General features: G+C 42.4%; 1 long non-coding RNA gene across 3 annotated transcripts in view; it reads right to left on the bottom strand.

Annotated features, from left to right (window-relative positions):
* Positions 1-21,716, bottom strand: part of LOC122156370 — a 389,162-nt gene extending 367,446 nt beyond the window's left edge. For all 3 annotated transcript variants that reach the window (XR_006167459.1, XR_006167458.1, XR_006167460.1), the window contains exon 1: positions 21,580-21,716. This is a non-coding gene — a long non-coding RNA (uncharacterized LOC122156370). The remainder of the gene's footprint in view (positions 1-21,579) is intronic.
* Between the last annotated feature and the right edge of the window lie 328 nt (positions 21,717-22,044).

Raw genomic sequence — 22,044 nt, 5'->3', positions numbered from 1 at the left:
TATACCTGTTCTTCTGAGAAATTCTAATAAAATCATAAACACAAACTATCCCAATAGAGAAGAATAAAGAAGAGTAGTAGGGTTTTAACATCACTAAATTACGAGCTCTTTACTGCTATCAAGACAGGAGATAAAAAGCCCAAAGAAAACAGCAAGGTACCAGAATATATGATGAGGAGTAAAAGAATAGTACAAACATGAAGGGGCAAAATCATTATGCTCAAAGCACAAAGCACAAAACTAACTAGGGACATCAAGAATAATAAGATACCATTCTATTAGTACATTAGGTAGATGAAGGAAAATGTGGATCTGTAAATCAATGGAGAGGAAGATCAACTGACAGATGATGTGAGTAGGCTGAAGTGCTTAACATCCTTTTTATGTCACCTTTCATGCAAAATTTCTCATGAAGAGACATGGATAATTCACTTAATACTCACAGAGAGGGATATGGTCGTACAGTCTTACTCCAGAAGAGCAAAACAGATTAGAGAGTACTTAGCAAAATTAGACATTTTTCAAGCCATTTGGTCCTGATGAATTTCATCCCAGTATACCTAAAGAACTGCCTGAAACAGTCTTTGAGACTTTGTGGAAGACAGGTGAAGTCTGGACAAATTAATACAGTATCTACCATTAAAAGCACGAAAAAAGATAAAAGAAAGAACAAGGGAATTCTTGACCAGCAACTTGAGCTTAATTTCCAGAAAATTCTTGAACAATGAATCAGAACAGCTTGCAAGCACTTAACTATAAAAGATGAGTAGCAATCAGCACTGATTTGAAAACAAATCATGTCAACAACCTAATTTCCTTCCACTATAGAATAAGAAGCCTTGTGGAAAAAAGCCAGTGTCATGTACCTTGGCTTCATTTTGGCCTTTTGACAGTTTTATGTAATAATCTTACATGCAAACTCAGAAAAAAGCAAGCACAGTCTTGTAAGTATTGTACAGATAAAAAAGCACTTGGTTATGGGAGTCCAACAATTATTAAAATATAAGACTACAACAACTGGGTTGTTGCCTTGGAGGGCTTTTTAAATTATTATTATTATTTGACTTTTTCATTAATAATGTATATGATGGGAAAAAAAAAAAAGTTTATCAGACTTGCAAACAACTTGAATCTGAAAAGGCACTGAATGACTGAATAAAATTCTGAATGTCCTTGGCAAATGAAAGTAATGGTCTAGAGACAGCGGATGAAATTCAAGAGGAATATGGGTGAAGTACTGTACGTAGGCAGAAATTAATGACATAAATACAAAATAGCATATAAGTGAGACAACAGCAGCTTTTCAGAAAAGGATCTAAGGTTATGGTGAATTGTACATTTGCAACATCTTGGTGAAGCACAAGGTCATTCGTCATTTTTGGCTTTAACAAAGCAGACGTAGCCCAGAGGATACAGGAAGTAAACCTTCAACTCTACTCAGTTTTGGCAAGTTTCAAGATGCAAACTGTCCAAATATGGAGACAGCTGTTCAAGAAACAGCAGAGGAATACCTACAAAAAAGCATGAATGATCATAAATACAGATATCAGAGAGTAGGAAAAAAAAAATGCAAAAAAATAACTGGACTGTCAACCCCCTTTGGTTTCAGCATGCACTACATTGCTTACAACTAAATCCATTGTGCTCAAAGACTACACAGAGTCTTTAGAACATAAGCCAGTACCTGCTAGGCCTTACAGCTGGTCTGTTTCCAGCACAAAGTCACAGTAAAGTGGCAGCAGTAAATTTAACCACTTACTGTCACTTGCTATCAGGAGCAGAAAAAGGAAGATAAGTTAGGAAGCACCATGAGAGAAGAAGCAAAGATAGAATGCTGAAAAGCAGTTCTACTGGGGGTGCACAACTTTGCTAATAGTGCACTCATCAAGAGTAGGCTATTGTATTACGAAGGAAGAACAGAAAATCCAATAAGGAATGGGCCTCAACCATACCTATTTATGATATTTTCGAGCCTTTCCAGAAGTCGAGAAGTTTCTTATGGTAGCAATGCATTGGCAACAGCATCTCACAGTTCTGATGACCTCACGTGTGCACAAGTGGCAACAGTCTCTAATGTTGATTCTCATCTTCTCTCCATTCCCCCACCTCCCCATGCTTCTAACACAGATTGTACTTAAAACCTCTTTTGTAGAATTCACTTTCTGTGCCCTTCCATCAAGCCCACCCTGCAGTACTGTTCCCTGCTTCACTCCCTCCCTGCTTTCCTCTCTTTCACAGAAGCAAGGTCCAAGCATGCTCTCTGCCCCGTGCTGCCTCGGGCCTTCTCCCCAATCTTGAACCCAATCTTGAACAGAGACTGACAGTGTTTCATGAGCAGAACAGGCTGTTTTACCTAAGCCAATGACACATGACTTGCCTTAACTGCTGTTGAGGTGACCCAGACCATTACTGAAGGAAAGATGTTTATTATGTGGTCAGGTAAGAATCTCCACCTGGGCAGAGCTGGGAGACACTGGGTATTTGAGCGGTTCGTGCACTCAATGGATAAGTTCAGTCTTTAGCATGCATCACAAAAGAGAACTACAGAGATTTTTCTCCTGAAGCAGATTTCACAGCTTTTTGTCTGCCAAGAGGACCTCATCTGGCCCAAGGAATAAGACTTCACACAGCAGCTCATGTCGTAGTTCCCATTACCTGGGCTGTAACTACAGATTATGCCTGCTAGCAGAGCCCCTTCTCCCAGAGCTTGGAGATATTAAGCCCTATAGATATTGCTAACACAATGATCTCTGCCTGCTTCCCAGAATCGCATGCAGAAGACACAGGTGGCCAGCAGGATGCTCAGATGCATCAGGAACATGGAGTCCCACAGCTGTGACGTGTTGGCCAATGTGAATTGCAAGGACTTGCATCACTAGGAAGTGTAATGTAGAGAGTGACAAATGAGTGAATCCCCAACACAATGTACAGTGCCTAGCAAACGTGAAACGGCTCCACACGACAGAACAAAGGCTCTCGCCTTCAGTTAAAGTCCACCTGTTCAATTGGAAGTTATAAAAATCTATAAAAATATTTATCCTATCTTATTAATAGGTAAACTGAGGTAGTAGATACATAATACTGCTTTGCTCGAGGAAACTCAAGAAGTTTGCCATTTTCTTGGATAACTTATGCAGGCATAGGTAAAAAAGCTTAATTCTCTCCATCTCAGTGGCAGAACTGTTTGGGGATGGGAACAAGATTAAGTTCCAACATTTTCCAAACAAGTTGAACCACTCCCCAAACTTCTTATTCAAACACTTCTTATGCATTCCTACCCTTTCTAAATGCACTACTTGTAAACACAGGCATAAGTGTATAGGTTAGCACATATCTAAACACACCTAAACTATTTTGTATATTTCTGTCATGGCTGTAGCCACTGTGAAGCCACTGGAATTCTGGAGACACATGTTCCCCAGAGAATGAAGTTGAGATACCAAGAGATAAATTCATACAGTGATTTGTGTTTCTGACTCCATCTAGTTGCTCAGTGCTGTCTGCTTTTACATTACTTTAAACTTCAAATTTCCAAATATCTTTCACACACAATATTTCAGAAAAATTAAGCTAGTCCTTCCACGTGTGAACCAACCTGCAGATCATATGATACCCACAGCAAAGCAACACTGAGATCAAGAGCTTACTTAAAGAAAAAAAAAGAGAGAAAAAAAAGAAAAATGAAAAAAGAAATTTTACATGGCTAGTATGAATATCCATTATAACATCAAACAGAACTCTAATCAAGTAGAAAATCTGTACATACATTGCTCAAAGATTTGGAGAATTATCCCATGGCAGAGCAAAATAGGACCTTACTCCTTGGACAGTTTACTTGTTCATTAGAAGACTTTCCTTATTTATCTCAGAAGTCTCTAACACTTTGAGAAGCAGAAGAGACAGAGCGTATGAACAATTTATTTGATTTTTTCACCAGCTCTTTTCCTACAGACACCCATATGTACCCATACGTACACTACAGTCACAAAACCATCTGAAATAATGTTTTTGTCAGAAGTACCTTTTATCTGGAGTTTCTTAGTTCATCTTGATCCCTAAGACTTCTGTACAGCATTTTCAAAACTGGCATATAGACTGGCTCTTTTAAATCCACATGCTACTAAAAGTTCGGTGCACCCAGCAAATTCTGCAGGGTTTTTTTGGTATTAAGCACTCTGAAAAAGTAGCTGCTTACATAGAACCGTAGCTATGGAACTGGGCAAGCAAGATGAGATAATCCTTCAGCCTCGACAGTTTCAGAATATATGCTTTCTCTGTCTCCATACGATAAACATAAGGTTGGCTCGTATACTTGAACAAACACACCCATTTTGAGGCTAGCAGATGACTACTTCCAAAAAAACCTTCAAGTTGATCACTTTTTCTGCTGGCCTGGTAAACCTAGAACAAGCAGATCTTTTTTAAAATCCATGCATACGCAGAAGTTTTCACTGTGCAAGTTACATGGACAAATCTCATGTTCCTTAGCATGGAGATTCTATTCAGCTAACTCACAGTTTGTCAATTATAAACTTTAATCAATAGCATTTTAACCTTATATGTGCACTTAGGAATAAAGTCAAATTAAACGGATGTAATACAAGTAAGGCTGGCAAACGTGCTCTAAAACATTCTTCAGGGCACAATCTGAACATACAGTTATGAGCTCCTATTTTCACAGGGTACATAGGCCTCTTTAAGAGAAAATGAGTCTCTCCCAAGATGGCTTGCCATTGCTGTGCTCCCAACATATTCTCTCAGCATAACCAAAGAAAAATGCACATCCCTCTGTCAACTTTGAGCTAACCCTACACCAGAGTAGCCAAATCTAAGCAAGTTGCCAAAAGGAAACAGAACTTGTGAATACACTTTCCTTTCTTTTAGTAATTCTAGAAGTCACTGTAAGCGTGCAGTACTTCTACCTTCATCATGTTTTACTCCCAAATATTGGAGCCTATGCATGTACAGTGACTCAAAGAAAAAATCATCGTTATCTGTGGACCCTCCAACAACTGCACAGAAAAACATCAGTGTCCAAGGACTGGCTGGACAACCAGTACTCCGACAAGAACAGTGCAGTAATTGGGTGGCAGAATATTTTTCTCAGAGTAAGGAACTATTGAAATTGCTTTGTTCTGGGGCCCAGTATCAAATGAATTTCTTGGGACAGTTTATCTGTCTCTAATGTCAAGCTTGCATGGAGATGTTCAGAAAGTTAAGGCAAATCAACCAAATGTTTAACTTCAATATGCACACGCTTAACTGTCTTGAAGCTGTGAGTGGATGCTCTAATTCAGCAGCAAAGCTCCCTGTAGCTCCTTATTCAGTTAAGCTACATTGGCCTAAGACTAATTTACTCCTGAATTAAAGCAGCTGGCTGAAGGGAGTGTTTAGAAGAATAACAAATATACAAAATGCCTGATGTTTCTTCTCCCCAGAATAATTCATTCTTTTCAAATGAACTGTCAGATCATCTTCTTTGGAGACCTCACATCATGTCACAGTTGTACCTACTGACACTTGGTTTCATTCATCACAATTTTGGAAACAGCAATCAGATCACCACATTCTATCATTTCTCATCCTGAACTTTGTTGAATTACCCCAGCAATTTCTGAAAATTAATTATAATCTGTGAATTCAAACACAGATTAATATTTTTGAACACCACGAGAGCCAGGCACCACCAAAGAAAGAAGTGGGAAGCATACAGTGCAGACACTGTACGTTTTTAAAACAGAATATTTAATCTCTCAGCATCAGTTAATAAAAAAAAAATATCCCCAATCCAAAAGTGATTTGTGCAGTGCCATCAGGTAAGAACTTTTTAATATTTTGATACCTTTTATGACTCAAAATAATGACAACAATAAGAATGCAAATGAAAGCAGAGCCCTCTGGACAATATTTTCACTGATTTGCTGGGGAGAAGGACCCCTAGTGTCCATCTGGATTCCAGCCAGCCTCGGTCTGGTGGCTGTGCAGCATCCAGGATGAAAGAACATCTTAGCTTGGAAAATATTTCCTGCAAGCATTTTCCTATCTGACTTCTTTAGAAGGCGACTGATTAAACTAAAAAATAAACCTATACGGTTCTTCTTTCTTAAACTAATTATTTCAAAATATTATCAAGGCATCATGTGATCATCTGGACTCTGAGGATTCATCATTACTGAAGGACGGGAATGTGCCTTGGCACAATAGTTTCAGTGGTTGATTATGCACTGCAGACACCTATAGATAAACATCTCTATTTGTAAAAAATGAGCGCCGTCTCTGGGAGCAGTTTCTGATGAGGCTTTAAAAGCAGCATCAAAAAAAAAACCACCCGTAATGCTAGAAGGATGAGGGGTGCCCAGCCCTGTCACATACTACTATTGCTTTCTAAGAGGGAAAAAAATCTCCCAATCTGCACTATTCCTTACGATCAGGATTTTACCCATTTATTTGGCTAATCATTCAAATGGATGAACAGACCTCTAATTTGAAAATAAAAACCGATTGATGCAATCACAAACAAGTTCTGAAATTGTGATTTATAAAAAAAGAGGGGAAATCTTGTTCTAAGCCAAAACACACACACAGTTACCTTTTTCTAATCACAGCATTCATTTCTCCTCATTATGATCTCACAAGCACATTAAAATCTTATTAACATTAATTACTTCTGAGCGTCTATGCATGAGCAGCGACAGGCTTGCGTGCGCGCGCGTGTGTGTATGTGTGTGTGTCTCTGGATCATATCTACATTTATATACCTTGCTGCACTTTGCTTATAAAACATGTGAAAATATTGCTGCTAACACCAATTAGCTAATTTCACACACACAGATAGTAAGCTGCTGTCTCGCTGCACAGCTTATTATAGACCAGCAGACAGATGGACAGACAAACAGACACAAAAAGCATCACAGCTCCTCCTAAAAGCAAGATCTGAAACGCCTGGCACCCCCAGGAGTGCGAGTTTTATCCTCGTAAGTCTGAGGGAACAAAATGACACGAATGAAAAAAATAATAAAAAAAAAATACAAGACAGCCAAATATCCCATTTTCTACACAGATGGGTTCAATGATGAAGTGATAGAGACAAAGAAAAAACTGGCAGGCAGACAAGCAGCAGGCGCACACAGAGATAGACAGAGACAGATAAACAAAGCAACAGAGAAAGAGATGAAAGCGTATTAATATATACGCGAATTCAGGCTAAGCAATATAAACTTTATCCCAGCAATAAGGTAAGGAAAGAAATGGCAGAGCCAAGAGTCACAGTAAGTCCAACTTCACAAGCAAAATAAAATCCCGACTCTCTGCAAAACTATTTATGGATTCTATTTATACTGAGAACACGGCGCTGCCCCAACGATATTCAGCACTGCCACGAACTCAAGAATAAACACAGGCACCCCAACGGTGGCTGCCGGAGCACAGGACCTTCCATTTCCTTCTCACTCTTTGTTTCCATCTTACTCAGATTACCTCTGCCCTAAATCCTGTCAGGAGGGATGGTACAAACACAGCAATGCCCCCCGTTGTGACATAGCCATGTTTCCACATTGCCAATTACATACAGCTCCTCCACTCACTCCACACACACTCACTGCTTGCTCATCTCATTTTCCTCTCTACCCATACTGCAACCTCTGCTCATTCCCTGATACCCGGAAAGCTAACTGCAACCCTGGGCTGGCATTCAAACTTCCACAGATCTCGGTGGAACGCAATGTTTGAAGTAGTCAGAACTTGCTTTTAGTACTTCCCCCCTTTGTTTCACTTCTGTATTCTTCCAATGATGAGGTGATCAGGCAAAACTATACGGAGGGAAAGGTTTACAGCTTTAGAAGACGTTTCTGTGGAGAAACTTCCAGACAGCATGAAAGGCTACCCACCTCACCGGGAAAGTTTTTGAAAGGAACATGTCTCCGTTTCTCATGGTAACACAAGTGTTTGAGTTTTCTGCTTGTTCCTGCCAGACTAAGAGAAGGTAAATAGTGGCAATAACCACTGTTTCATCGCCAGGCTTTTTCACCTAAAGATTTCTGAGCACCTGGCAAAATGTTTGCTAAGCATCAAGGCATGAAGAAGGTCCTCCCGTCACTCCACTTTAGAGCTGAGGAACAGAGGGGTGAAGCACCTAGATAAGTAACAAGGCCTAAAAAGTCAGTTTATTTACATTACTCACGTTTTCACTTCTTCCAGACGCACTATTGAAGGTCAATATAAACAATACCTGATTAATTTTTTTTTTTTTTAAATCGGTGTTTGAAGATTGTTCTAAGCATGCTTGACCTTTGTTTATGGGCAGTTGATCTCACTCATGACCCATTCCTGATGACACTCACCCAGGAAGGCTCAATCCATTGCAAGCGCAGGATTAACATGGATGCAGCCAAGAAAGGCCAGGTCATGTAGGATGCACTTCAATCCAATCAGTTCTGGTGCATTCACAGTAAATTCAGTGATTCTGAGAAGCTTTGGAGCTCTTGAGCATAGACATTACATCTGTATCACATGAGAAAATTCGGTGCACCACAACTGAATTCTGCCCAGCTCCATTCTGTTGTGCATGCACAACAAGATCACATATCAGAGAAGGAGCCAGGGCATATGGCCCTTTCTGCCACAAGGAGCACGTACGTGATCTGCTCAGGCTGAAAATAAGCAAATTGAACACTCCTCCATTTGCTCAGCTTACTATGCTGCTTTTGTTAAAGTCAAATATATAGATGTCAAAAGAGAAATTACAGAAAAGCAAAAGCTTTGTATAACAAGCAGAGAGCAAAAAAAGATTTGAAGTTCTGTAGTTTTTCGCACATGGCAAAGTGGGCATTTGCCTACGTGTTTCCTGCACTGCTCCTTTCCCAGTCTCTCGACACAGAATTAAACTGAGAGCACTTCTGAGTAGACACAGTCTCACCCATTCTGGTTAATACTGATTCAGCCAGAAATGCAGCTCACTCACCCAGGCTTCCCAAACATTCAGAAGGAATGCCCTGTCAATCTTTCAAGTTCCCAAGATGCACTTGCCTTGTGGATCCCTAAGTATATTTGAAGCTTTGGAAAACAGAAGAGCCAAGGAGAACTTCCCCCTAAGCACATCAGTTAGTCCCATCATGGTAGGAGGAAGAGCGACAATAAGCTGAGTTCAATAAAATGGTTAAAAAAAAAAAAAAAAGTATCCATTGGGTTTGCTAACTTAATATTTACACAGCCATTGGCACTTTAATCCACCTTTTCCCAAAATCCAGGTAGATTTATATGGTTCATAGCACCTCAAAGGAAAAATGGAATGCCATATAAAGCACTGGTTTGGAGTTGTGAAGAATACACATGCTCTAATTATATACAGCAAATGTTGTATCTCAGCAAATTAGAGAAAGAAAGAAACATACAAACAATGACGTGGAAGCTCAATTATGTAAGTAAATGTATAAGGGTGGAAATGCTCAATGAGGAAACAAAGTTGCTGGTTTTTATTGAGATAGCAAGCAGAGGCAAGCATGTAATGTGCAGAATTTCCCTACATCTGAGTTCAGAAGGTAAACCGGATCTAAGTGTCCTAAAAGGTGTGAGCATTCAAATGCAGCTGTCCTGAGGAACATCTCTCATAGGACCAGTGCTACAAGCAGAGGCAAACAAATCTCAGAGACCATTCAATCTATGAAACGGGTCATTATGCATAAATGAAAGGATAGCAGGGAAAAAACTCCAGTGAGAGAAAACTAACAAACAAATAAGGCATTTATTGGCTTCCCTGTACAAAGCAGCTTGATCAGCCTCTCTTGAGTGGGAATTCTCCCAGTAAACCTGGTCTCTTCATCTCCTGGATGAACCATATTGTATCTACCAAAAGTTATGGCACGCTGAGACAATCTGAGAGTACTTAAGGAGTGCATTTGGCATCCAGACCAGCCTTGAGAATCCAAAGCGCTTTGTGTCCTTCTGGAGGTTAACAAGAGGAGGTTTTTGACTCCATCCTGGCTTTTATAAGCTTCTTGAGGATTACTGCAATTGGAGATCGCATATTAAAAAGCTGGTTCATCCATTTCCTAGAAGGGACATTCACTCACTTCGCCCTTTGATTCTTGAAATATGAGACATGCCTGAGGAGTGCTCTTTGTTAGAGCATCTCGCAAATATATCCAGTGATGGTAAGTCCACATGTGTCTGATAAAGAAAAAACCTTGCTGTGCATTCCAGCCTTTTCTTCTGTAAACATACTAAACTAGATGAATTTGGCTCTCAAAAGGAGAAAGTATTAATTGTGCTTGCTAATAAAACTTTCTGTTGCCATCCTTCCAATCAGTAAACATTAAATTTGGCATTTGAGACATGGAAAAGAAGAACAAAATGAAAACTTGCCTGCAAGTTTTCAAGAATTCAGATTTGAATCTCATTCTCAGGAAATAAAAAGTTAAATGCAGCTATTTGCTGCACAGTTTTCAGGTTGAATGTACAAACAGCTCTGTTCTTTCCCTCACAAATGCCTCAGCAGTAATACATTTGTGCTCTGCCCAAATCCAGTACTTGCAAGCTTCCATTATTACTTGCATATGCCTCGTTTCCACTGACAGTTTATACAGACAAGTAACAATCCTCTTCAAATATGTGTGTCCAAAGAACCCTGAGGGGCAATCCTCTCTCTTACTTACTGCAGCTCCCATTGAGCTTACTAGCAGTGATGCAGACAAGCAGCTATACACACAAGAAGCCCAGAACAACATGACTGTTGGACTGTACTTTTGTCTTTATTTGCAATACAGAGCTTCAGCCTCCTTCTCACGACTATTTCATGAAGCCAGCAACACCACTGTTTATTTCAGCAAGGTGTAATCTTCTCCTATAATTATTAATGTGCATAGAGAGGTGACATATTGGTACCACTTTCAAACACCTCTTTCTAGGGCAGAATCAAATCTAACTCAGTACCTTACTGGGACAGATCTCAATGTGGTAAAGCCAACTGGAAAACAAAAGTTACTTGTTGCTTACAAGTCTTTGAAGTTATACTAACTGAGCTAACAGAGTAATAATAAATAATTATACAATAAGCAAACAAAATAACTTTTTTTTTTTTTTAATTCCACTGTTAAAAGTAAGACATGTGGGCACATTAAATGTGTTTGGACTTGATTTCCAGTTACAGTAGAGTCTTTTTATCTCACTCTGAAAGTACAAGACTTCTATGGCAAAGAAATTGCATTATGACACCACAGTGATGTAAAAGAAGTATTAACAATTTTAATATGGTCAAGACTCATTTGAACTTCCTTTGTCCATGGAACATGGTCTTTACTTTTCCAGGTCCCATCTGCTTATACAATAAACTGAGGAAGGAAGGAAGGCATCACTTCCTCTTTCTCTCCCATGCCTCGATAGTTCCTGATTTAAGAAACTGAAATGGTAACATCAACTCAGCTACTGGAGCTAAGCAAAACTAAACTGATTACTTTTGTTGAACACTGTGAGATATCTGAATATGTTTCTTCAGAAACATCAAGTGTTATTCATCCATATCAGCAGCCATATGTGGCTAAACTGTCCTGGAATCTTATGTAGGCATTCCCTTCCCCAGATGAGCTCAGCTGCTCACTGCTCACTGCTGGGAACTACTGGTGGCACTCCTTTACCTAAAAAGCCCAGGAATGACTTAGACAGAACTGGCACTTCTCTTCTTTGGGCAATGAGAACAAAGCAAAACAAAACAAAACAAAAAATAAAAGAACAATCACATGAGGTTTTAGGTTAAAACTTTCACAACAACAAAATGATCAGCAACAAAAAGGCACCTTGTGGATGTTAAATTATTTGCAGGCTTTGCCTGAGTATGATGAGAATAATCACCAACACCTGAAAGCAAGCATTTTCATCGGACCTTGTAAGCTTGAATTTCAAGGAACAATCTGGTAAGAATCTTTTTAATACACCTATGTGTGCTGCCACAGGGGAAACAGTATTGAAAACAGCAAAAATGAGGTCAAATTCAGCAGTGTCGTCCCAGAGAAAGCTTCTATCCTGGCCACGATCATTTGTAGAGTACCATGCATCATCTTTACTGCTTCAGATAGATGCCAACTACAGACAGTAAGCTAGAAATACTAAGCTAAAGTTGGCTCTTAGCTCAGTGCTGATCCTTTTAGTTTTTAAGCAATTACTCCACTTCTACACAAGCATAACTTAAGGCAAAACATGAACCATAAACTTTTGAGGAGATACACAGACATCCAGAACTTTCATATGGAATTTCTTATCCCAAGAGCACGGTCCTTTCAAGATAACTGCTGTATGATGATTATTCCAGTTCACCGTTCCTTTGAGGGAGAAGAGAAGAGCCATGGCCTCATCCCACCCCACTGTGGTTCGGTTCAAACCAAACCCCTCTGCTAACATTTCTTCCCTTTCCTGCCAGTGAGACCAAGATAGCCCCTCTTTTTGCATGAACTTCAGACTTTTTGTCCTCATTTTCTTTGAGCAGCTCTGCCCCCTGCCTGTGTCTCAGTTTTTATTTTTTGTTGCTCACATTGTCCCAACCCCCTCTCCTAAATGCTCCACATGTATCTTTCTCCCATATAGAAGCCAGCGTTCCATAGTAACATCACTCAACCAGATTTCAATAACCCTTTAAAGCTTTCAGTCAACAATGCTTCTAAATAACCAGTCTCAAACAGAGAACTCCAGAAATGTTCATTTTAACTCATTTCTTCTTTATTTTCCTTTTCTTTTCCCTCAAAAATTAAAAAATGTGAAGTGAAAATTGTTTGGTAGCAGAATGAACTTGTCCCTGCGGCTGGTGGATACAGAAGTGATCTAGACAAGATGGCTCTCACTCCACCTGGACCAGTTCTGTTGCTAACAGTAATTTGGTAAGGGCAATCTAGGGATGACTGCAGTAGCAATATATGGCTCACAACTCATTCAAAATTCACCTGAGATGGTACAGTCTGCATGCATAGGGCTAAACAGTTACTGCCATCTCTACCACTGAAGCAAATGCCAACACTTGTCTCCATGTGGAGAAAAATTCTCCAAAAAAAAAAAAACAAAAAAAAACAACAAGCAGGACCTCAGGTGTACGTTCTGCTTGGACGTGCCAGAGAACCTCCAGGTTGCCCAAAGAGGCTGTGGATGCCCCATCCCTGGAGGCATTCAAGGCCAGGCTGGATGTGGCTCTGGGCAGCCTGGTTTGGTGGTTGGCAACTCTGCACATAGCAGGGGGGTTGAAACTAAATGATCATTGTGGTCCTTTTCAACCCATTCTATGATTCTATGATTCTGTGAGAAAGACTACACGTTCAAAAACCTGACTAAGGAAACCCCATTAAAGTAAAGAAAAAGGCTGCAATGCACTTCTAGGGCAATAGGATAAAAAGTAGAGAGGGAGAGATTATTGACATGTTAAAACTAGTTGATAAAGCTGTGGCTACCAATCTCCCAACTGCTCTCAGAAATAAATAAATGTCATTATCCCTATCTTGAAGACATAGAACTGAGAAACTGAGAAATGGGGAGACTTGTTGAAAATTGGAAAATAAACTATACCCAAAATAAGACTTCTGCGTCCATCATCAGTGGGTTATCCTTTCTAGTACCTACGTACTCGCATACATTGCTCCAGCTACTACGCTGCAGTCTCACTGCCATTTCCCATACTGCTCTGTGCCTCCGTGCTGAATAAAATATTTAACATCTTTGTACATAGGTTAAAAAAAATTGCCTAAAAACTATTATGAAAAGCTTTGAATGGGATCCCATCTCCTGTAAAAAGGGACTCAGAGATTAGCAGGAAAAAAAAGCCTTGCACTAGAGAAAAAGCCTGAGCTTTCTCTTGCCGAGCACAAAGTATAGCAAAGCCAAATGTACTTCAGGAGCACAACTGGCTTTTAACCTCATTCAGGAGGAGCTGCTTTCACAGCAGCAAAATGTTTCAGGCTGAGCTCGACTGACTTAGTGGATAAATGATTTGAAGTTGATATAGCTCAGAAAAGACCAACTCATTTAGGAAACGTCAGTATCTTAAAAACGCACTTTTACTATCTGGTTGGAGCAGGTTTTGAAGCTTTCAGAACTTGGCCGTGGCTCGAAAAGGAAAATAAAAGCAGCGTTTTTATGAAACGCTGGAAAAAAACAAAACAGTGTTTGGGCTTCAAGCAGTTCGCCGTGAGTCAGCAGAGGCCGGGCCTTTGCTGAAAAGTGTATTGGTCCTAATCACATCATTAGCTTAGTACTAGCAAAAGGTGCCAGATTGGTAGCCCCAGGCGCTGAATTCTCTATTTATCCCCAAAGCAGGTACAGCAGGAGGGCAAGTCATCTCCATACCAACCCCTGCTACGATTCCTCATGGCAAGGGACCTGGTGGAGGGTGAGCTGCTCTCGGCGCTGCTCCGCTTTCCTGATGTCTCTGCTGTGGCTGCCCACACGGGGCCCAGCTCCCTGCTTTATGTTACAGGAGGATGGGTTCCTAAAGTGCAGGGTCTATGCAAGGGAAATAATGGAGAATCATCCCATGTGCACCCTAAGAGACACGCTGAGAAAGAAGAGCAAGGAATGATTTTCTTTGTATTCTATTCTGGCCATCTCCAAACGAATGAATACTAGGAAGACCGATGAGGCCAGAGAGAGTCAATGTTCTGAGTACAAATGAGATTTATATGTGGCTTGAGTCACTCCAGCCAATTAGCTACCCACCAGGCTGTTTGGTTTATTGTCCCTATTGGGTAAGGATTTAATAAGCAGCCACCTAGATGGGCAGTGTGAGACTCACAGAGAGGAAACTTTTCACTGTTCTACATGGAGAACTCGAGCCCAGTCCTGCTGCAACTCAGCACGGCCAACTCCCACCAACATGCCTATGGCTGCAAGATGAGGTTCCTCATTATGACAGTCCTCAGGGGTGAAAAATACGGGAAATACAGCACAGTATTTCACTATATAATTACTGTGTCAGGAATCTTCCACACATTCCAAATATTCTAATGGAACTAATAAAGCTCTCTCCAGCTTTTTCTCCAACACTCAGCCTTATCCGGAACTTCAAAGTGTTTCATAGTATGAAAGTACAAAATGCTGGATTTTAAAAAGAGATCTACTGGGGAAAACGCACAGTGCAGGGAACATATGAAACAATTGGGTCTATGTTTGGAAAAGAAATACAGATGCATCACAACGAGGAAGGATGTTCGAGAGCATCCCGAAAAAACAGCCGCTATTCACGCCAAAGGCCAGGATGAAGTGGGCATAGCGGTACAGAGCTGACAGGCAGATTTAACTGGGACAGAGAGAGTTGGAAGCAGCCAAAGCCTTAGCTGCACCCAGGCTTCTTCAGATCCTACATACACTGTAATGGACGATAAAAGCACCGACAAGAACATATCTAAAACTCCTTCAGAGGGGAAGAATCCTAGAGGAAGCAGCAGTAAAATGGAAAATTCAAACTTCTGGGGAAGGCAGAAAAAAAAACGCCTATCAAATATAAGCAAGACTGGAAACAAAGCAAAAGAAGTCTGAGGTAGTGGATTGAGATTTCATGACCATGCTCAGTGTGTCATGCCAAGTATATAAGGCTGTAGCACACTTTGTATGAAGGCTTCTCCTGCAAATACAGAAGAAGAGAGCTCGAAGCCATTTGCTTACTTAACCCCAGTTTTTGCAGGGTGCTGTCCTAGCAGGCGTGGCTGAGACTCCTGGGAATTGCATTCGTTCGTTTTGCAGAGCCAGCAGAGGGAGCACAGTAGCAGTTAAACATGGTTTTCTTGTGCCTGAGCCTAAACAATGAGTCTGGGGGGCCGTTAGCTTGTTTGGTTTTGTTTTATTGTCAGCATTCCTCTCTGTCACTAACACCAGTGACTCACTTAGCTATCAAAATTTCTAGGAGCCAAAGCCATGAAGAACAGTCTCTACGTCCACCCTGCATAAAAGCTTAGAGAAGCTTTACCAACATCTTTTTTCACTCTTTCCCATATCAGCCTCCATCTAATCTGCTCCAGACTGCCTGAACACAAAGTCCCATGTTGCCATATAGCCATGACTCCCAAATTCCAGCACTGTGACCACCAACTTTCTAGCCAGAGTAAACGGCATAGGGAACCCTGAAGAGGGAAGAGAAATCAATAATTAACTTTCAGTTGGCTGAAAGGAAAACTCTGAAGTCCATAAGGCAACTTTCCCAGTCTCACTTCTGTATCTGCAAGAGATGGATCATACTTTCAGCTGTCAATGATCAGAGAAGTAAAATATTAGAAAGTAAGTCTTTTGGTTGGGAAAAATAGAAAAAAAAAAAATTAAAAAAAAAAAAAAGCCAGTACTTTCCATGCTATGTTTACCTCAGAATCAAATGGCACCATACTGCCTGCATTTTTAGCTCCACCACAACCCCAAGATAAATTTACTACGGAAGCATAACATTAAGAGGTCATCTACAGACGTGACTTACAGAATGGCAATACTTCTGTCCTGCCAAATGTTTCCAACAGATAGAGCACAGACGCTCTGCAAAGGGTCACACGCCCTGCCCTGCCCCTTCAGGTTTCCTTTCCTCTTCACAGCAGTCATGAAGGATTTTCAATACAACAGTATACAGTGGCAATATTCAAGCTAGTATCAAACTGGAGGAAGTGTGTGCTGGTTTGAGCTCAGCTTTTGTACTACTAACGCTCATGCAAACTGGCTGGAGAATGGAGTCTGTGCTCACTTCACAACAGCACAAGGAAAGGTGTATAGCACTGCACTAAGAACGAAGCGCTGAAGACGCTGCCAGTGCTTGAATTGGCAGAACTCGCTTCTTGTGGAATGCTTCTTTTTGCTAAGGGGCTTTGAGGAGCAGAGCCGGGTTGCAGCAGAGCAAGTGAGGTCAGACTGCAGCCCTAGCAGCCCTAACACCTGCCTTCCCCGGGGCTGGTGAGAAGGGACCCCTGCTTGGCACCACCACATTTCGCTCTTTGTGCTTGCACGCTCCGTGGCCTCTCTTTCCATAGTGCCACCTAGTGCCGGCTCCGTTACTGGCTTGCTTTTTCCTACTGTGAGCATCTGCCCCACAGGGCAGGCTGCGACCCAACACTCTCGCCTCACCAAAGCCAAACCCCAGCCATCATAGGAACAGCATATTTTTTAGAGGCAGCCCTATCTAACCAGCCCATTCCCTCGCTGCTGTACTTTAACTATTCAAGACACAGAGGCTGCTATGTATGGGGCAGAAGCTGGGCTTGTTTCCTTCCCACTCCATTGCAGATGTGGGGCCACCAGCAGCGTCTCACCGGCGTCATGTCCACCCCAGTGACCACTCCAGCAGAGCAGCTCCCAGACTGAGCTGCCACCAGTATAGACAGGCAAAAAGCTTTCTTGGGACATGGGGAAACAGGACACCTGAGCCATACAAACGTGGAAATGTGGAGTGGAAGTAAGCATTCCAAAATGCCACTTACCTCTTAAAGAGGACTGGATTGCTGCTGTCAGAACCAACTGCTAACTTGTCAGAGAAATAATAGCAAGGAACACAGGCAACACTGTCAGAGCAAAAACTGTCCCAGACGAAAGCTTTTGCCTTTATTCACTCCTTACTGAAATTCTGAACAACCCATGTAAATCTGCTCAAGTTAAGACTGTACAAATATTACCATGATACTTTCAAACTTCGTGCACAGTTATGCACTGCTCTTTACCACGAGGAGCTGGGATTATTGGAATGGCCAGATGAATAAAAAGCCAATTTATTTTCCATAGATGATGCTGTTTGTTTACTTTCAGAATTTTCGTGGGCCACCCTCAAGCAATCAATGAAGTCAGTTTCACTTTGATTTGCCATCCTTTTCTCTCTGCAGCACGGACTGAACTTGCCGACTCTACAGAGGGAACAAGTTATTGTTTAAAAACAACTATTTCCAGTGCATTATTTCATTTTAAAAAATCTTAAAAAACATTTATAAAGGGCTTGGGTTTTCTGAAAGTTTTGCTAAAGAAAAAAAAAAAACCAAACCAAACCGATGAAGTAACCTGAAGTTAAATTTCAGTGTTTAATTTTCCATCAACATTTACAAATCTCTTTCAGGCGGAGCTCTTTACCACACAGATCACCCTGTAAAAGGGCCCTATAAAATGGGACAGGAGTGAAACCGGCTCAGATCTGTAAGGCCACAGCATGCCATCCATTTCTAAACAGAAGTCCTATTCAAACCGTGCTGCTAAAGACTCATATGGCCTGCAAAAACAAACGGGATTCTCTTGAAATGATTTAAATAACAATTTATGTAAGACCGTAATCTTTCTTGTATGGGATTTGTAAGCCATCCCACAGAAATCTGTAGTGGGGGACACTGTTCCCTATTTACATCAAAGTTTTATATAAATAATAATGCATTTTTCTAATTTTCTGCAGCTGTTTTCCCTTATGAATAAGCCGGGCCTATGAAGAAAATGTGAAAATAAGAGAACCATGAGCAATATTTACAATAATGATATATCCAACTCAGGAAATTGCTACAACTGCCTTTATCAAAATAAACAAACCCCGTATTTTTTCCTCCTGTAAGAGAAAAGCAAAATCCTCCACTATTAAAATTAATTTGGCTCGCTATTTGTTTGGTATTTGGATCTGACCGCCTTATTCCCCATTTTTGGCCTCATTTGGGGAAAAAAAAAAAGCAACAAACCAGCAAACCCACAACAAACAGCGGCCCAAACCGACACACACACAGCCCCAGCTGCCTCGCTCTGTCTCACAGGAGCACACACGCAGCCCCGCTCCAAACTGATTCTGGCCACAGGACACGGCGTGGCACAAAACCACCACTCCGGGGCACTACCTTGGTGTGGGGGTGCTGGATCACTGTCTGTTCTGCACTGCACAACGCACACCCAGAGCCAGGCAGTTCCAGGAGCACCGGCCCTGCAGACCACACCGTCCCAGGGCTTGGACTCGCTGGGTGCCAGCCCCAGCATCGCACTCTGGTTTGAAGTTTACTGAAGCATGCTGCAGCCTTTGCCGTTGTGCCCAGTTTGCAGATGGACTTTGTGCCATCAAAAGGGCAAAGAGTTTTTTTTTTTTTTTTTTTTTTTTTTTAAGAATAAGCCATTTCAAAGTAAATTGATTTCTTCTACTGAAAAAAGTTTTTAAGATCAAAGAGACTTTGCTGCATACAGAAAAACATTTCTCCTATTCCAACTCTTTCTACGCTCAAATGTTTCTTTCCCCGTAGGGGTGTTCTAAAATGCAGAGATATATCACAGTCATTCTAAAAGTTATTTGAAACATTAAGGTGAGGCTGGGCTTCTGCTAAAGGGTGAGACCCCCAGGGCCAGGATTGCTGCCCTCCAGTGGGATGCTGCCCACCTGCTCAAGTCCAGAAGACGCACCAGGAGCCCAAAAGCACTGCCATCCATCCAGGGAACATCCCCAGAGAACCCACAGTCACCCCTCCTGGGGCCACATCAGCTGTCCCTCTGCAGGTGACCACAGTGCCTTTGGGACCCCACGTCCCAGCTTCAGAGCTGGAGGTCTGAGCTCTGGGAGGAGAGGCAGTGCAAAGCCATGAGTGCACTGGAATTCTATCAACAAAGTATTAATGTAGAAGCCTGAGTGAAAAGCAGAAAAAGAAAAGAAAAAAAGAGAAAGGAAAAAAAAGGGGGGGAAAAAAAAAAAGCAATCAATGAATGCCATTCCTCAGCTAAGAGACAAGCCACCAGTTCTTGGCACACTGATAGAGAAAACCTTGAAAAGTTTCGCTCAGGTTCTGGAATAAAGCTTTGGATAAAATGGAGCAAGTAGTTTGAGCGGTTGTCGTGCCAGTGAATAGATGTGCTGCTCTGGATTTCAATTAACTTAGTTTGTTCAGCAGGGAGGCACTTCAGCTGCAACCGGGGAGCTGCAAGTTAAAGGACAGCGAGAAAAACAGTGCAACAACAGCCACAAAAACCTGTTGGCAGCAGAAGTTTGCACTGGCTGCAAAAAAAAAATAATAAATAAATAAATAAAAGAGGGATTTTTAAGAAATATTTTTAAAGGATTTGAAGGTTTCGGAGGATCTCCGAAGCAGTCCCAGGTGGGTTGGGAACACTGCTCTATGCACTTCTTTGTGCTAAGAGGAAGGCCTAATGCATTTTTTTTTTTTTTTTTTAAGAAGTCTTGCTATTAAATAAATTATTTTCTCTTTAAAAAGGTGATTGTTGTTATGGAGAGACCTCCACCGATCAGCGTCCATTTTACATAATTACTTCGGGTTCTCCAGAACATTTTATGTAACTCACTTCCACGGCTGCCTCTGTCCTTTCTCCTCTCTCTCCGTCACCGGCAGAGCAGCAGCTCAGCCCTCCACCAGCACTGACAGGAGCTCACATAAAAGGACCATTTCGAATGGATCACTGTGAGCAGCCCTGAGAACCCACAGTAAATCTGGGCTCCAAAACTCGACAGTGCTCAGTGGCAGACGAAATGCATCACACATCCCCCCCCAACCACAAAAAAATAAAATAAAATACAATAAGGATTAATTCAGAGGAAAGCTTCAAGGTCTGAAATGACAACTAAGCAGGAATATTTGCTCAAATTTAAAAAAAAAAAAAAAAAAAAAGGTAAATAAACAGTTACTCGTGCTGGACAAAATGGCTTGATAGATTTCATAATTTGCCACCGCTGTAAAAAAATATCCCCTCCCTTCCCCCTGGCGTCCCTGTCGGCACGGACGGAAGCGCGGAGCAGAGGGTGGGGGGCAGCTGAGGATACCAACTCCCTCCGCCAAAGTTTGGGGTCCTTCCGAACCCGGCGATGCCTCCATAACGTGACATCAGCTCCGAGAGACAAAAGTTGCGATCTGCGTCTCCTTTCTGCCCAGGAAAGGAAACTGGAAAAATACTAATAATGAAAAATAGACGTTAAAAATACCCGAGAGGAAAAAGTCGATGTACGATCACCCGAATTAACCCCCTCCGCCCCCGCAGGCAAACAGACAAACAACAAAACCTCCGGATAAAGCCCTGTCAGGAGGAGTGGAACCTGCTTTCTCCGCTTTCTCTTTTCTGCTTTTATTTTAACGCATGACGAGCCTGGACTTCAAACTTATAGCCGACATATAGCCACACAACAAAGAGTCCCCGTTCACCCCCGTCGCCGGCGCTGCGGGCAGAAGTCGTCGGCAAATAGTAATAAAACCCATTTAGCGGTAAATAAGGAGGAGATGATATATGGACGGACAGATGGAAGTGCATAAACAGAGGAGGAAAGCGGCGAGCCGGGCGGGGAGGGCTGCTCACAGGAGTGCGAGATATTGATTTACTTGGAAGCGGTGTTGGAAAACAAACGCATTTGTTTCCTTCGCCATCGGGGAAAAAAAGAAAGAAAAAAAGAGAAAGTGATTAAAGTGAATCGTAGGGGGCACACCCTGAGATAAGTGGAGGGGGGAAGCACGTTTCCAGGGGTCAGGCCTCGGCGCGGTGGTCCCGGCCGCGGGCTGGCACTGGGCTCTGCCAAACTTGCATCTCCAAATTAAAGCCCGGGTGGGGGGCCGGAGAAAGAAGTGCCGCCGGGCGCAGCGGAGCGGGGCTCGGGCTTTCCCCTCCCGCCCCCCCTCGTTTTTTTCCAAAAGTTGGCTGGCCTACCTTGTTCCCCCGTCCTCAGTTTGCCTCCTCATAGCCTCCGTCTCCCCGGCACTACAGCGCGAGCGCTCCCGACCGCCTGCCTCCCTAATGAGTCCATTTTCCTGCTCTCGATGTTGTGTACACACACACGCGCTGCAACCTACCTTACAAAAACCACAGCGAGAGGGAGAGCGAGAGCGAGAGCGGGCGGGCAGAGGGAGCGGGAGCGGCGGCGGGGGGGAGCGGAGCCGGGCGCAGACAAAGCCCTCCTCCGGGGCGGCCGACGGCCCTCCTTCCCCGCTCGGCCGCCGCAGCAACAGGTTGGGCTCCGGGGCGGCCCCGCCGCACCTTCCTCCCCGCCGCCCGCCGGCTCCGCTCGCTGCGGGCAGGGAGGTGCGCGGCGGGGCCGGGCGCGGAGCTCGGCTCCCTAGACAATAGGGGACGGCGGGGCTCGGAGAGGAGGGACCCTGTAAACAATCGGACACC

The sequence above is a fragment of the Centrocercus urophasianus genome, unplaced genomic scaffold (genome assembly GCF_019232065.1).
Source record: "Centrocercus urophasianus isolate 14NV4802_14NV808 unplaced genomic scaffold, USGS_Curo_1.0 seq_12, whole genome shotgun sequence".
Classification (NCBI taxonomy): Eukaryota; Metazoa; Chordata; class Aves; order Galliformes; family Phasianidae; genus Centrocercus; species Centrocercus urophasianus.
Note: the sequence above shows the minus strand (reverse complement) of the source record. Positions and strands in the feature narration are given on the sequence as shown.